The sequence below is a fragment of the Rhodnius prolixus genome, unplaced genomic scaffold (genome assembly GCF_049639745.1).
Source record: "Rhodnius prolixus isolate KJV_2025 unplaced genomic scaffold, Rpr scaffold_5, whole genome shotgun sequence".
In the NCBI taxonomy this organism is placed as follows: domain Eukaryota; kingdom Metazoa; phylum Arthropoda; class Insecta; order Hemiptera; family Reduviidae; genus Rhodnius; species Rhodnius prolixus.
In genome coordinates, this window is record NW_027411624.1 from 26,742,728 (window position 1) to 26,756,498 (window position 13,771).

The window sequence follows — 13,771 nt, forward strand, 5'->3', positions numbered from 1 at the left end:
GTTTTCCTGTTTATGGCTCCTCATATAATAAAAACCAAGTACTAAGTAAATTGTAATGATTATTTGAGTTGGACATTGAGAGAATAGAATTTCTATAGGAAGGAAGTTGATGGGAGATAAGTTTTTTGTTGTTTGATAACAAGGTCATAAGAAATGAATTAAACTAGACACAGCCCAAATGGAGGAGGGAGTATGAGATGGTTTAACCTAGACTTCCTGTAGAATAGTGTGTCACTTCACAGACACGCTTGTTAAATCTTCGTAGAAGTGAGTCACTGGATTGGCCAGCACAGCCAGAGATGATCAGCTGTATATAATGTTATCTTTGATGTTTGCGGAATGTCCCGTTTCTTTCTGCTTAAGGCTTGCCGCTTTCAGCTATTATTTAGATTAATTAGCAATCATAACTCGATGTTACTCCTCGACTACAAAAATTCAGATTTTTATTGTAAATTCAAAAATGGGGGAAACTGCTTTGTTTTACTTAAATACCTAAATATTCTTCAGATTTTTCAGTTTTTCCTCTACAATTTAAAGCTCCCGAAAAAACTTAAAAGAAAATCAAGCAATAGAGATTGTTAACACACTGTTGGTGTCTGTAACGAAAGAACACTGTCTGGAGGTCAGCAATGCAACTAGAAATAGCGCCGGGCGCCAATGACAAAAAAAAAAGGAATAGCTTGATGCTAAAATATTTCTTTAGGAACTACTTGTATTCCCCTAAAACTCAAAAAGAAGATTAGGAAGATTGCAATACATTTTAATAGCATTAAGAGAAAGTCAAAATTTAATTTTCAAAAATAGACTCCCGAGTTTTATTTGTAAAATAGCCTACGAATGATTTCCAACTCGAACGTATTGATCAGTGAAGACTCAGGCCAAACTGAAACTCAGAAGCAGAGCCCCGGCGTAAAAACAATTCTTTAGTTTATTTTTGGTTTCAAATTTAGGCGTTTTTCTGTCCTTAGAAGTACAAGGATGATAATACAAGATACTAATCTGAAAAATTAGAAATAAGAGTAATACTTCTTTTTTTATTTGCTTCTGTATAACTGTGGGCAGCTGGTATTCTCTTTTTTTGGAGGGTTCACCAATCCAAAGATTACTTTTTTCTGCAGCACCAAATTTATTTATGTAAAAGTTAACAACTCTACTGGAAGAACTTACTGAAAGAAAAGCTAGCGATCATGATCGTTAATCTGTTATGTGCTAGAAATAGAACGATTAGAATGCAAGATATACAGCATTATCTGCCGTCCGTTTGAAACAATAGATCCTAAATATATTGAATGTTTACTTTGTTGTAGGTGTTGAAGCTAGCAAAATTAAACAGGAATTATTTATTTTCTATTCAAATGTGTATAGTACTCTAATAACCAGTGGCCTTGAATGAAGAATAATTTATAGTTATAATCTGTGACGGTGTGGGTATCATCTTTATATAAATGATGTCTACTAAAATATACAACATCCTCATTATTTCCATTTTAAACACTTTACATTCTTCTTATTATTTATTTTCTACTTCTTATATAGGTTATACTTTGTAGATAGAACTTATATTTCTTTTAGGATTTTTGCCTTTCTTATGTTACAATAACGGCTATAAGTTTCATCATTATTGAATATATTCAATATTTTCTGTTTAGGGAAGGGATTAGGCAATTGGACTCCCAAACAGATATCTTGGGTTCCAGTACAGCTGCCTATTCTTAGATTTTCTCTTTTATAAAAACATCTCTGACAGAGTTAGGCAGTTTTGTCAGAGAGAACACTGCCCTGAAGCCGCAGTGAACAAAGAATCCGGCGCCAATGACCTGAGATGTTGACTCGCTTTAATTTAAAAAAAAAGTTTTCTAATTAATCCTATTAAATGATATTTAGTAGAAATAGCGCAAGAACATTTTTATCTATTTCTTGGTGTATAATCTGACGGCTATGAGAGCTAGTACTGTATTCCAGTCATTTGCTGGAATGGTGCAATTGTTGTAATGCTATTATGGGAGCTATATGTTAATGAAGAAAATTCAAATATTGTAACAAATAATCTTTTTGAGTTCATTTAATATACATGTGGGAAAAGAAAGATTAGAGTAATGCATAGCGTTTCGCCAGAATATTTCTTTATTTAGTTCTCTAAAGCCTTGCGTCAAACTACCCAGCAGTAGAAGACAATCATCAATGTCGACACAAACTCCAAATTTACGACAAAAATAAATTAAGTTTATTTGCATCAAATATAAAATTAAGAGAGGGATAGAAAGAAAAAAAAACTAAGACAGATATTATGATGTAATTTCATTATAAGTTTGAAGAACCAAAGAAAAAGACACCTGCTCGCTGCTGTCTGCTGCTCACAATTATATTTTTCATTTCTCATCCTATTAATTCTCCTTCATTTATAGTTGAATATCTCTTTTTACGAATGAATTCATTTCCGTGAATGAAAATGCTATGATATTTTTCATTAGTAACAGGTTTTTTTGTTCCCATAATTGATGAGTCTCTTGTTCTTTAATAATTTAAAAAATTAAAATGAAAAATGAAAAAAATAACAAATTAATTTGTTTGTCCCTTAAGTATAAATCAGCTTCTTGTCATAAGAGGGCATATTCTACTTATCTTACAGCTGAAAACAAAAAATATTTGTTTTTGGAGAATTCGTGAGTTACTTTCGATGGGTGTCGAATATTTAGACTTTTAAATGTTACTGTCACAATAAATTAAATAAAGTTGTGAATGGATACTATTAAATATAATTGTACGTTTAAATATTCTGTAAATAACTTAATGAAAATAAATACATAAAAATAATGGGGAAAACTCTCGAGAGTATTGGTGGCATTTAGGCGATGAATTATTATGTGATAAAGGAGACCATGTCATCGATGTGCTTACTGTTTGGTTTGATCGGTATATCCGGTGCTACATTATTGTGTATCCTTTACTCAGGATGTAGGTAGAGAGCGGATAGACTCCTCTTTTTTTAAAAAAGGATACGTTCAAATGAATGGGGGACATACATGTTATGTATATTTAGAGATGGATTTGTTTTTAAGAGATTTCTCATTATTCTTTCCAAGTTGTCGTTCAAGTCTTTCTCCAACCATTCTATCTTTAGTCTTATAAAAATATATTGTTCTAGCTAATTTCTTCTGTCTGTCCCTCAGAGCAGCCAGGTACCATCCATAAACTACTTTAAAATGGTGCACAGATGCTGGTTTATATCTGGGAGGGATGCAAAGGGATAGATCAGATGGTTCCGAATACTTTTTAAAAGCCTGTCTAAGGATAAAAAATTTCATCCCTTAAGAGTCTACGAGTGAATTATGAATGGCGTTCTTTAAGCCCTGTTCTTAAAAATATGATGCGGTTCACCACATTCAAGAATAATGGTTTATTTAGACTTTGATGGAGAAAGAACTTAAATAAATTGAGTTATTTGATTTTTTTTTTCTAAATTCAAAGGCAAACTCAAACTTGTCTTTTTATAATTAGATTCCTAGCAAATTAAATGCAATCACTGATATCTAACAGCACCACAATTCGCTTTTGAATCAAGGAGCAGTTCAATATTAAAAAAATAATCGTTATCAAAAAACAGAATGTGAAATTTAAAAAACAAATTCAAAGACCTACCATTTATTTTGAAACCAGTATTTATGATAAGATTCAAAATCTTGTACCCCAAGCACATGTATTACTCTACTTTCAGAAATTGCGAGGTTTGGGGCTATTAAATAACGAGACTGATGCTGCTACAGAAGAACTATGCATGCGCCAAATCTTAACGACCGACAGCTGTGCAACGTAAAGCCTTCTCTTTCGATTGCAGCGTCTCACGTGTTTGTAGAGAAATCTGTCTGACCGGAACCGTCGTTAGTTTCGTTTGGCCGAAAACATGATACTATACATGTAGTAGAGCAACGAATTGTAGTGAAATTTCACATGAAACTGGTCTTTATTAAAAGAAGTTTATGGCGATGAATTGTTTATCACGTGCGCAAGTTTTTGAGTGGTTCAAGAGTTTCCAAGATGGCCGAAAAGACGTCGGAGATGATGACCGCCCTTCCACGTCAAAAACGGATGAAAATATCGATTATAATTAATCAACATTACTACCGTGAGGTGCTTACTCAACTCCGTGAAAGAGTAAGGAAAAAAAACGATCCGATTTGTGAAAGAACAAGTCACGGGTTCTCCATCAAGACAACGCGCCGGCTCACACTGCATTGTCTGTCAAGACGTTTCTAGGCCAAGTACAACATCCCAGTTTTAGGCCATCCGCCTTATTCGCCTGATCTGACCCCATATGACTTTTACCTGTTCCCTAAAGTCAAATCTGCATTAAAAGGAACACGATTTCTCGGTCCGTTGAAGCTGTGAAAGTAAAAGCGGCAAGCGTCATGCAGGAGCTCACAGAAAAAGACTTCCAGCACTGTTTCGAACAATGGTAAATTCGCATGGAGCGTTGTAGGGACAGGGGAGAGGTGTATATTGAAGGTGATAATAACTAAATATGTATAAATTTAAAATAAAATGTTTTACAGCAATAGTCTCGTTATTTAATAGCCACACCTCGTATATGAAAATATGTTCTTACAATTAAAGTACATTCATTTAGGAAAATAAAAATAGTTTTTCTTTTTCTTTACGTTTTACATTTGTTCGTACTTTTTTAATTGCTATTTTAGAGAAATAACTGGCCGCTTTCTTTTATATATATATACAATATTTCAGGAATATTGGAATGTGGATTATAAATCCTTAACAAAAACTTACAGTTTAAAATGTTAAGTATAAGGGTTGATTAAACGCCAAAAGGTACACAAATCAGCAAGTACCCAACATTTCATTAATACTTCATTAATATTTAAGTAATTCTACTGCATTAATTTTCATTAATAAGTTATTTTTTAGAATTTATTAGATGTCACAGACCCTTATGCTGGCCATTTTCGTCTACAAAATATATGTTCAAGTAGCACTGTAGATTGACTGTAATATCTAGTTATCTATAATAATGAAACTATTAATTACAGGTTAAAAAGAAAAACGTTACAAAAAATAAAAAAAAATTATGAGGCTAAAAAATTCAAAACTTTCTTTTAAAAGAAACTTCACCAACATACATCAATGATTTTCAAAAATCGTCGGTTTAAGTTCATTCTTCGATTAAAGTAATTGTTATTTTATGAAGTAGTCAAACGTTTATAATAATTATCTGGCTTTATCGCAAGTAACATAGTTTTCTTCAATTACATTCTCAATGTAGGTATTCATCCCACAATGTTGTATATATGTAATATAAAGTAAATAAGATATGCATATTTTTAGGGCAGCTAATTATTCCAGTATTTTACTATAAGTAAAATTAGGGGGACTAAATTAAATTACAATCGAGAAATCAATAATTGTTGTTGAATAATCTACTTGTTATAACTGTGTGTTATTTGTGCTCACGAATATTTCGGTAAGACGAATTCAAGACAGTAGCCGACTCTAACTTTGTATTTTTCTACTTTAACATGCATGTACATATTTATGTGATTTATCATAATTATAACAAAAAAATATTATAAATGAAGTGGCCAGCATAAGGGTCTGTGACATCTAATAAATTCTAAAAAATAACTTATTAATGAAAATTAATGCAGTAGAATTACTTAAATATTAATGAAGTATTAATGAAATGTTGGGTACTTGCTGATTTGTGTACCTTTTGGCGTTTAATCAACCCTTATACTTAACATTTTAAACTGTAAGTTTTTGTTAAGGAGATTTTTGTACCTTTTGGATAGATTTTCCTTTTTGTCTATTTTACAAAGTTACATATCTGCTTTACAGATTTTTTTAAAATTTGGAATAAGCAATTCTATAATTATAACCTGATAAGGTGTTAAGTCGGAACCGTAACTACCACTGGAGAGATCTTTTTAAAGAATGATTATAGTTGCGGTCCCCCAAACCATCCCCAATAACAATGTTTTTGAAAAAGCATAGGAAGGTATTTGTACGTGAATATCAAAATTAAACTGCGATTTCAGTACTTCCTTTTAAGAGGAGTAAGAAAAATAAACTACGATTGCAGTACTTCTCCCTAAAAGGCAAAGATTTTTTAATCGAACGACAATTCATTGATTTAAATCGGTTCACTCATTGATTATTTAAACGATTGCAGTACTTCCTCTTAGTAGGTGCAAGAGCATCAGCAACGTAGAGGAGCTTTAACCACTTATTCGAGCTGAATTTTATCAAAATCGTACTAAGCGTTATAGAAATATTGGTAATAATAGTTTTAGAAAGGGCCTTATTTGGGTGGGGCAAACTCCCCTCCTTATGAGGCACGGCGTCGAGACTTTTAAAGTGCAAATCTGTACAAAATTTCGATTCGAATGACACTTCGGTCGGTTCACGTGTCGATAATTTGAAACGATTGCTATACTTCCCCTTAACAAGTGTAAGAGCTGATCGCCGCTTTAATGTTACGTAGGGGAGCCCTAACCCTATCATCCTACCAAATTTTATCAAAATCGGGCCAAGATTTACAGAGTAATTAGTAATAATAATTTTGGAGGGGGCCTTACATTAAGGGGGCTAACTCCTCTCCCATTCGATGTACAGGATCGAGACCCCCAAAAGGCACATCTACATAAAATTCCGAATCCAATGACACCTCATTCATGAAAATCGGTTCACGCGTTTAGGCGCTACGTTGTTTACAAAAAAGGTAACAACAAGAACAACAAGAAGAAGAAGAACAAGAACAAGAACATTTTTTGAAAAAGCGGTTTTTGCTCATTTTCGGCAACTTTTTTCTCGAAACCTATTAGATCTGGGTGGTTGCAAAAAAATTACAGTTATGAAGGAGGGTTTGGAGTAAGATTTAAAGAAAATTTGGGAATTTTATCTTTTATAGAAAAAGAGAAAAAAATTGTCAAAGTTGGGTGTTTTTCAACGTTACGCTTTTTCGTGCAGTTTTTGATGGTCAACCCTTATACAACTGTCCTACCGGACAGTTTTAATACTGCTCTAGATCTACGATCACATGCAGAAACCAGTCATTATGAAGTTTACAGAGATCTCGACAAGTTTTAAAAAGCACCGTAACATAGCACTTTACTATGAACGTTTACTTGTGAGGTTTCCCAGTTTTCTTCTTACAAAGTGAAGTAAATATAAATTATAGTATTACTTTAACGAAAGTAAGCATCGTAACTTTTCTCCTTACAATGAACGATTAATAATTGTTAATAAAAGGAATCACTGAGGGATGTGTACGGTCTTAAGAAGCCAAGACTGCTAGTTTCTCTTTCCCGTAGAATTAGAGTGTTGTCTATTACGATGGCCAGAGCTGCCCAGATAAGGAAAAAAAAAATATTGAAACCAATATGAAAAGTTCTTTGCAGTTATTAAGTTGCTAAAAAAACACACAAAAAATGACTTCTTACTGAGACAATTTGACTGTCAATTAAGTAATAGCATTGAATACGAAGTAAGGAAAAGGTACAGTGTTGATAGTAAGGATGGCGCCATTAAATCAAAAGTCAATTAAACAGACGTTATTCCGTCGGATGGTAGAACTGTGAGTGAAAAAAAGAGAACTGAGATATGAGTAATCTCTGTCGGTGGCAGTTTGCTGCCGCTCGATTGGAGTTTTTGCAGTTTAAAAAAAAAAGAAACAAATGAAAATAAAGTTCCACTTGTGATTTTTTTTTTTTTTTTGCTACGGCGCAATAGTTTGGCCGGAAGTTTTTCAAACTGTAAGGTGACATACACCCGTAAATGGGAAAGTAGGGGACCTTGGATGGAGGGAGTAAGAGGGATAGTTTACTTCATTACGGGAAACACTTTATCAGTAGTTGTCACAACGATGTATTGTTTAAATTTGTAACCAACTCCCCACCCGCCAAAACCAACTCGCCAGCTTCTCCGTCCTAGATTGTTGATTCTCCTGGGAGTAACATTTGTAAAGAGAAGAGGTTTTACTGAATATTGTCATCTTGGATTGATTGTCAAACATCAGTAAAAACGTCCAAAAGTCTTTTTTCAGACGTTCCTCCTACTTTATTCTTCTTTCCACTTCTATAATGATTACAAAAGTGTCAAGCACTCTTGCTCTCTCTTCTTCAAACTACTTCTTCCCCTTGGTTTTGTAGCTTACTATAATTAGTTTGGTATTCCTTTTATTTATTATAAAAAGGGATTGTGCTCATTTTCTTTCTTTTGTAAAAATAAAATTGTATTCATCAGTCTAGTATGTACTTATTTCGCCAAATTTTTTATTGTTCCCTGTGGCGTAACAATTCTTTTTTTAAGTTTATAAGGTCTCATCTCACCTTTATGGTTTCTTTGTTGGGTGCTAACTGTAAAGAACAGATTATAAATAGAAACCAGATATTATTTGTCTTGTCATTTAAGTGCTGTCGAGCACTTGATACTCTTACAACAAAATTGATCAACTAAACATTCCATTGTCTATTAATTTGATATTATTACATAGAATTTTTAACCCTAATATTAATTCAATCTTCGTTTAAAATAATTTCTGGAAAAAATAATTACATTAGGATTTGAGTCAAATGTGGTCTTGACGCATTCTATGCTTGCTATTCCGACATGGTGTCGTCTTCTGAGATATGTAGTACTTTTTTGTTTTCTTCTTTTTTTGGCATTGGCTTTCGCCATACAGCCAGTATCGTCTAGGTGCTTATCACTAGAATATCAATCACTCTCCATACTTACTTATAAATACATTCGCTTCACTCATTCATCCCTCTACTGTATACAATTATTTACATAAACTACAGCTAATGGATAGATCAGTACTCTATATTCCTGCCATCCTGTCAGCTTAACCGAAATTAAAATCACGTAATCCTTCTGTAATCATTTTCTTCCATTCATTCTACGAGGGTCGTTTGAAAAGTCCGTGCAAAGTCAGAAAGATAGCACTACTGGCGCGTATCGAGGTAATGTTTAGTTAGTAGCATCTCTTGGAACAACACACACCAAGTTTCAGCCAGATCGGTCTATTTCTTTGTGTTTGGCATTCGTTTGAATCGAGGAAGTCGAGTGATTTTCCAAAAATGGACGAAAAAGAATTTCGTGTGTTGATTAAACACTACTTTATGAAAGGCAAAACACTTGAGGAGTCTAAAGAGAAGCTTGATAAACATTATGGTGACTCTACACCTTCGATTAGAACAGTTTATAAGTGGTTTCAAAATTTTCGAAGTGGCCATATGGGCACAAGTGACGCTGAACGTTCTGGACGCCCTGTTGAGGTTACTACTCCAGAAATCATTGATAAAATCCATGATATGGTGATGGATGACAGAAGAGTGAAGGTGCGTGAGATTGCTAGTGCCGTGGGCATCTCGAATGAACGGGTACATAATATTTTCAATCAACATTTGGACATGACAAAGCTATCCGCAAGATGGGTGCCGCGATTGCTCACGCTTGACCAAAAACGAAATCGTGTGAAGTGTTGCAAGGACGGTTTGCAGCTGTTCCAGAAGAATCCGCAGGACTTTAAGCGTCGTTTCGTCACTGTGGATGAAACATGGATACATCACTACACTCCTGAGACCAAAGAACAATCTAAACAATGGGTTACCAAGGGGGGAATCTGCGCCAAAAAAGGCGAAGACCGTTCCTTCGTCCGGGAAGATTATGGCGACTGTCTTTTGGGATTCGCAAGGAATAATCCTCATCGACTATCTGGAAACGGGTAAAACTGTTACAGGTGCATATTATTCATCGTTATTGGACCGTTTGAAAACCGAGCTGCAAGAAAAACGCCCACGATTGGCCCACAAAAAAGTCCTTTTCCATCACGACAACGCACCAGCTCACACCTCAGCAGTTGTGGTCGCAAAATTAATGGAAATAGGGTTCCAACTCGTTTCACATCCCCCCTATTCTCCAGACTTGGCTCCCTCGGACTACTATTTGTTCCCCAATTTGAAGAAATGGCTGGCGGGAAAAAGATTTTATTCAAACGAGGAGGTGATTGCAGAAACGAATGGCTATTTTTCAGACTTGGACAAATCCTATTATTCGGAAGGGATCAACAAACTAGAAGCGTTGGACGAAGTTTATAAGCCTAAAAGGAGACTATGTTGAAAAATAAAAAATGTTTACCCCCAAAAATTAAGTAGTTTTTATTTTTGCACGGACCGTTCAAACGACCCTCGTATAACTTTTAAATACATTCATATTTCATTGCTAGCTCTGCTACAGACTTAAGCACATAGATGTTGGTGGAGAATATTGTCTTCGTAGCGAAATGGTGCATCTAAATACCTGTATATGTCGTCAAACATTCGTTTCCTTTCTACTACATAACGTGGGCATATCCACTATTATATGTTTGAAATCCTTCTCCTCCTCATTGCAATCTACGCTAAGAGGAGAGGACCTTTTGTTGATCCTGTGTAGATACGATCCGCACACCGCGTAGTTCGCTCTCAGCCTGCTTATTGTCGTAACAACCCATTTACTTCAAGTATAATAATTATAAATTAAAATATAATGTGTTAATAAATGAAAATTGTATTCGAATAAATTATCATTTATCATAAATATAATTAACCGAATAAATCATCTAGTTTTTCCTATTTTCCTGAAAAATAAGCAGTAGGCACTTCGATGTTTTCTTTATGTTTTTTGTTTTTTTCATTCTTGTACATAACTACAACAACTTTTATTTGGAAAATTTTAATGAAAGAAATCATTTTAGGGACATGAATCATTTTTGGAGAATTGCCATTATTCTCTATGGAAAATTTTGAAAATAATTAATTATTAAACATGCTTCTGGTTATTCACTTTCGCTTAATATTGATCGCTTTTAACGTTCTTAATGTTGCATTAATCAGATATTCCCGCTTATGCCAAGAAAAAAAAAGATATACTGGAATTTTAAATTGTGAGGCCTGCTGAAAATATTTTTAAGCTTGATTTCTTTATAAATAAGATTTTTTTTTTTAGAGGACGTTGATTATAAGATGAAGATAACTAAGTTCTGCACCACAGCATCAACAAAATACATTTATTAATTATTGTTAAGGCAGAGTGGCAAAATTATTATAAATTTTCTTTATACAACCCAAACTGTAATTTATGAAAAATTGAAAAGTTAACAGTGTCTAGTAAAAACGTGATTAGACAATTAAAAATTAATCACTAGAATGGAACAGCTGGCCAAAAGAATTTCCAAAATTACAGAAACGAGAAAGTTAGAGTGTAAGTAAAGGGTATAAGATGAGAGATATTTTACAGGAGGAGGATGAAAAATGAATACTGGTGAGCGTAATGAGGAATATGAGAATGACAAGATATAAGTTATGTGAGGATAGAGGCATTTCTAGCCTAATTACTTGGCTTATTTCCTTTAGGTTTCTTAGCAAACTAGAAATTCAGTATTTTTTTGTGAGTAATAACAATTGTTCTGAAAAGATTTCTAGTATTTTCTAAAAGGGAAATAGTTTGACAGCTACGACTGGCAAAGATTATTCTATAAATTCTGTTTTGGATTGTTTTACAGGTTGTCTTTCAACGCATCAACCGGACGTTCAGATAACGGTTTCTGGAGTTAACGTAATGGTTGTTCATTTCTTGCTTCCTGTTTACAGAAATTAAAAAACTTTTTATTTTCCTTAATATCCATTACTTTCAAATTGAGGTTTACATCTGGTGATTCAGTTTTATGAAAGGATTTCCCTTTAATTTTTAGTTCTATGTTAAAAAAAACGGTAATATAAATTAAGCTCCCAGTCTTATCAACTAACCTACTTATTGTCAGAACGGTATGACTTCAGCCGAGGTTATTCACAAATACTTCTTCCGTATAGCTGTCTATTAGATTTATGCGATCAGAAGAGAAATAACTGTCCATTACATCCCGGACTTGCGAGACCAGATGCATCAATTTATTGAAAATAAACATTTGGTAATAGTCGCCAAAGTTCTAGGTTCTACTAAACAAAAGCCAGCAGCGGATCATGTCCTCATTTCGATTCACCAAATATTAAGCTGCTAATGGGCAGCAGTAGAATGTTTTAATAAAATTTAAAAATTAGTGATTTGTACGCTTTGCAAAACTTATGTAGAAGTTTGGAACCCCATTGAACTCAAATCGATCAGTTTAAAATTCACTTCTGTTCGCCCAGAGAGGTTTAGGTACGATGAAAAATGTGTACTTTAGAATCAGCTAAAGTTTAATGTCAGATGAATTGGTAGGAGATAAGTTTGTAGCTATTAAGCTTCAACGAAATTACTACTGAATAAATTCTGAAAGATATCTTTTGCCTGTTGTAACATTTGTCTATAAATCGAATATCAAACAAGTTTATTTAAAAAAAAGAAGCTCTTTTAAACCAATTTTAAAAATAAACTCTACAAATTATATACCAAACATGTGCTTAATTTCTTAAGATACATTTGTTGTCATTTAGTAGGTCTACTTTCCCTGCAGTCGGCAAGGAAACTGCATATCGGACAACTTTACAGAAAGTGGTTTTTCATCTCGCTTATAACTCTGTTTTATGGTCCAAAGATGGTCTGATTTTTTTCCAAAACTGTTAATTGTATCCAAGAGAATATTCAAGAGATCACTATATTCTAAATAGAAATACAGTATTGTACACAATTATTATATTGTTTCTCTTATTATACAGAATATTTAATTTCTTTTTAAGTTTTCTGAACTAATTAATGATAAATTATTCCTTCAAAGAAGTAGCTAATGTTAACTAAATCTTAGATACGAAATACATATTATATAATCTGGTGGATTAAAAACATTATAAAACAAATAAATATGAAAGAAAAATTAAATAAAAAATCTGCTAGTAAGAATTCTTATTTAGATTATTTTTTAAAAGTTAATAAAATTATAAATACAATTATTCATAAATATTGAACACCAACAGAGAAATATTATCCCTATTTCAAAGTGCAGTTGTGTTTCATATTCATTATACTTCAAGTTAAAATGTTTCCGAATTACTACAATAAGAACTGAAATACAAACATACAAAGTCTTTATTAAATCCATCCATTAGTTGTATTAAATGTATACGATGAATAGGGTGGTAAAATAGTGGCTATTAAATTTAGCCACTAACTACTGAAAGGTAAAAAAGGTTAGAACCAACATGTTTCATTTAATTAACAAGTTACGTTTTTTTTGAAACTGAAAGTGGGAACTTAAGACATGATTTTTTAAAAAAATTATAAAAAGAGGCTATTTTAAATATTCATTTCTTGATCAAATCGTACAAAACAATGATTTTAAGTTCATTTAGGGGTAGCTTAGGTAGCTGTTGCGGTTTCTTGGTTACTCTGTATTACTTTTCTAAGAGTTTCTATCTTTTTTTTTTTATGTTAATAATTTGTTTTCTTAAATATGTAAAAATATAATTAGCTCAATTAGCTAATTACAAAATTACAAGCTTACATTCAAAGTTGAAAAGATTTTAGGGTTGTGAGTCTTAAAGGTGATATCCTAAGAATTTACGTTGGCCTTCAGTAAATAAAAATTAAAATATATTTATTATTTACTTATTAATATAACTGAATAAAAGAAAAGTACTCACGTTTGATTGGACAGAAAATATATAAAACAAAAAAAAATCCTAAATAAACGGCTCGTAGTTCGTACAAAAGCAATAACACTGTACAGCGAATGGACTGAGACAAGCGAACGGCTGGTACACTGGCAAACACTACTAGAGGGTTCTTGGCAACAGGCACGGATTTA

At 33.0% G+C, this 13,771-nt stretch overlaps 1 protein-coding gene across 2 annotated transcripts in view; it reads right to left on the minus strand.

Moving 5' to 3' along the window:
* The window catches only part of stumps (DBB domain-containing protein stumps), a 125,264-nt gene extending 111,523 nt beyond the window's left edge, over positions 1–13,741 (minus strand). The window contains exon 1 of one of the 2 annotated variants that reach the window (XM_074137060.1): positions 13,608–13,741. The gene's annotated coding sequence lies outside the window, so the exon portion shown is untranslated. The remainder of the gene's footprint in view (positions 1–13,607) is intronic. The other variant, XM_074137061.1, reaches the window with a different exon arrangement.
* Between the last annotated feature and the right edge of the window lie 30 nt (positions 13,742–13,771).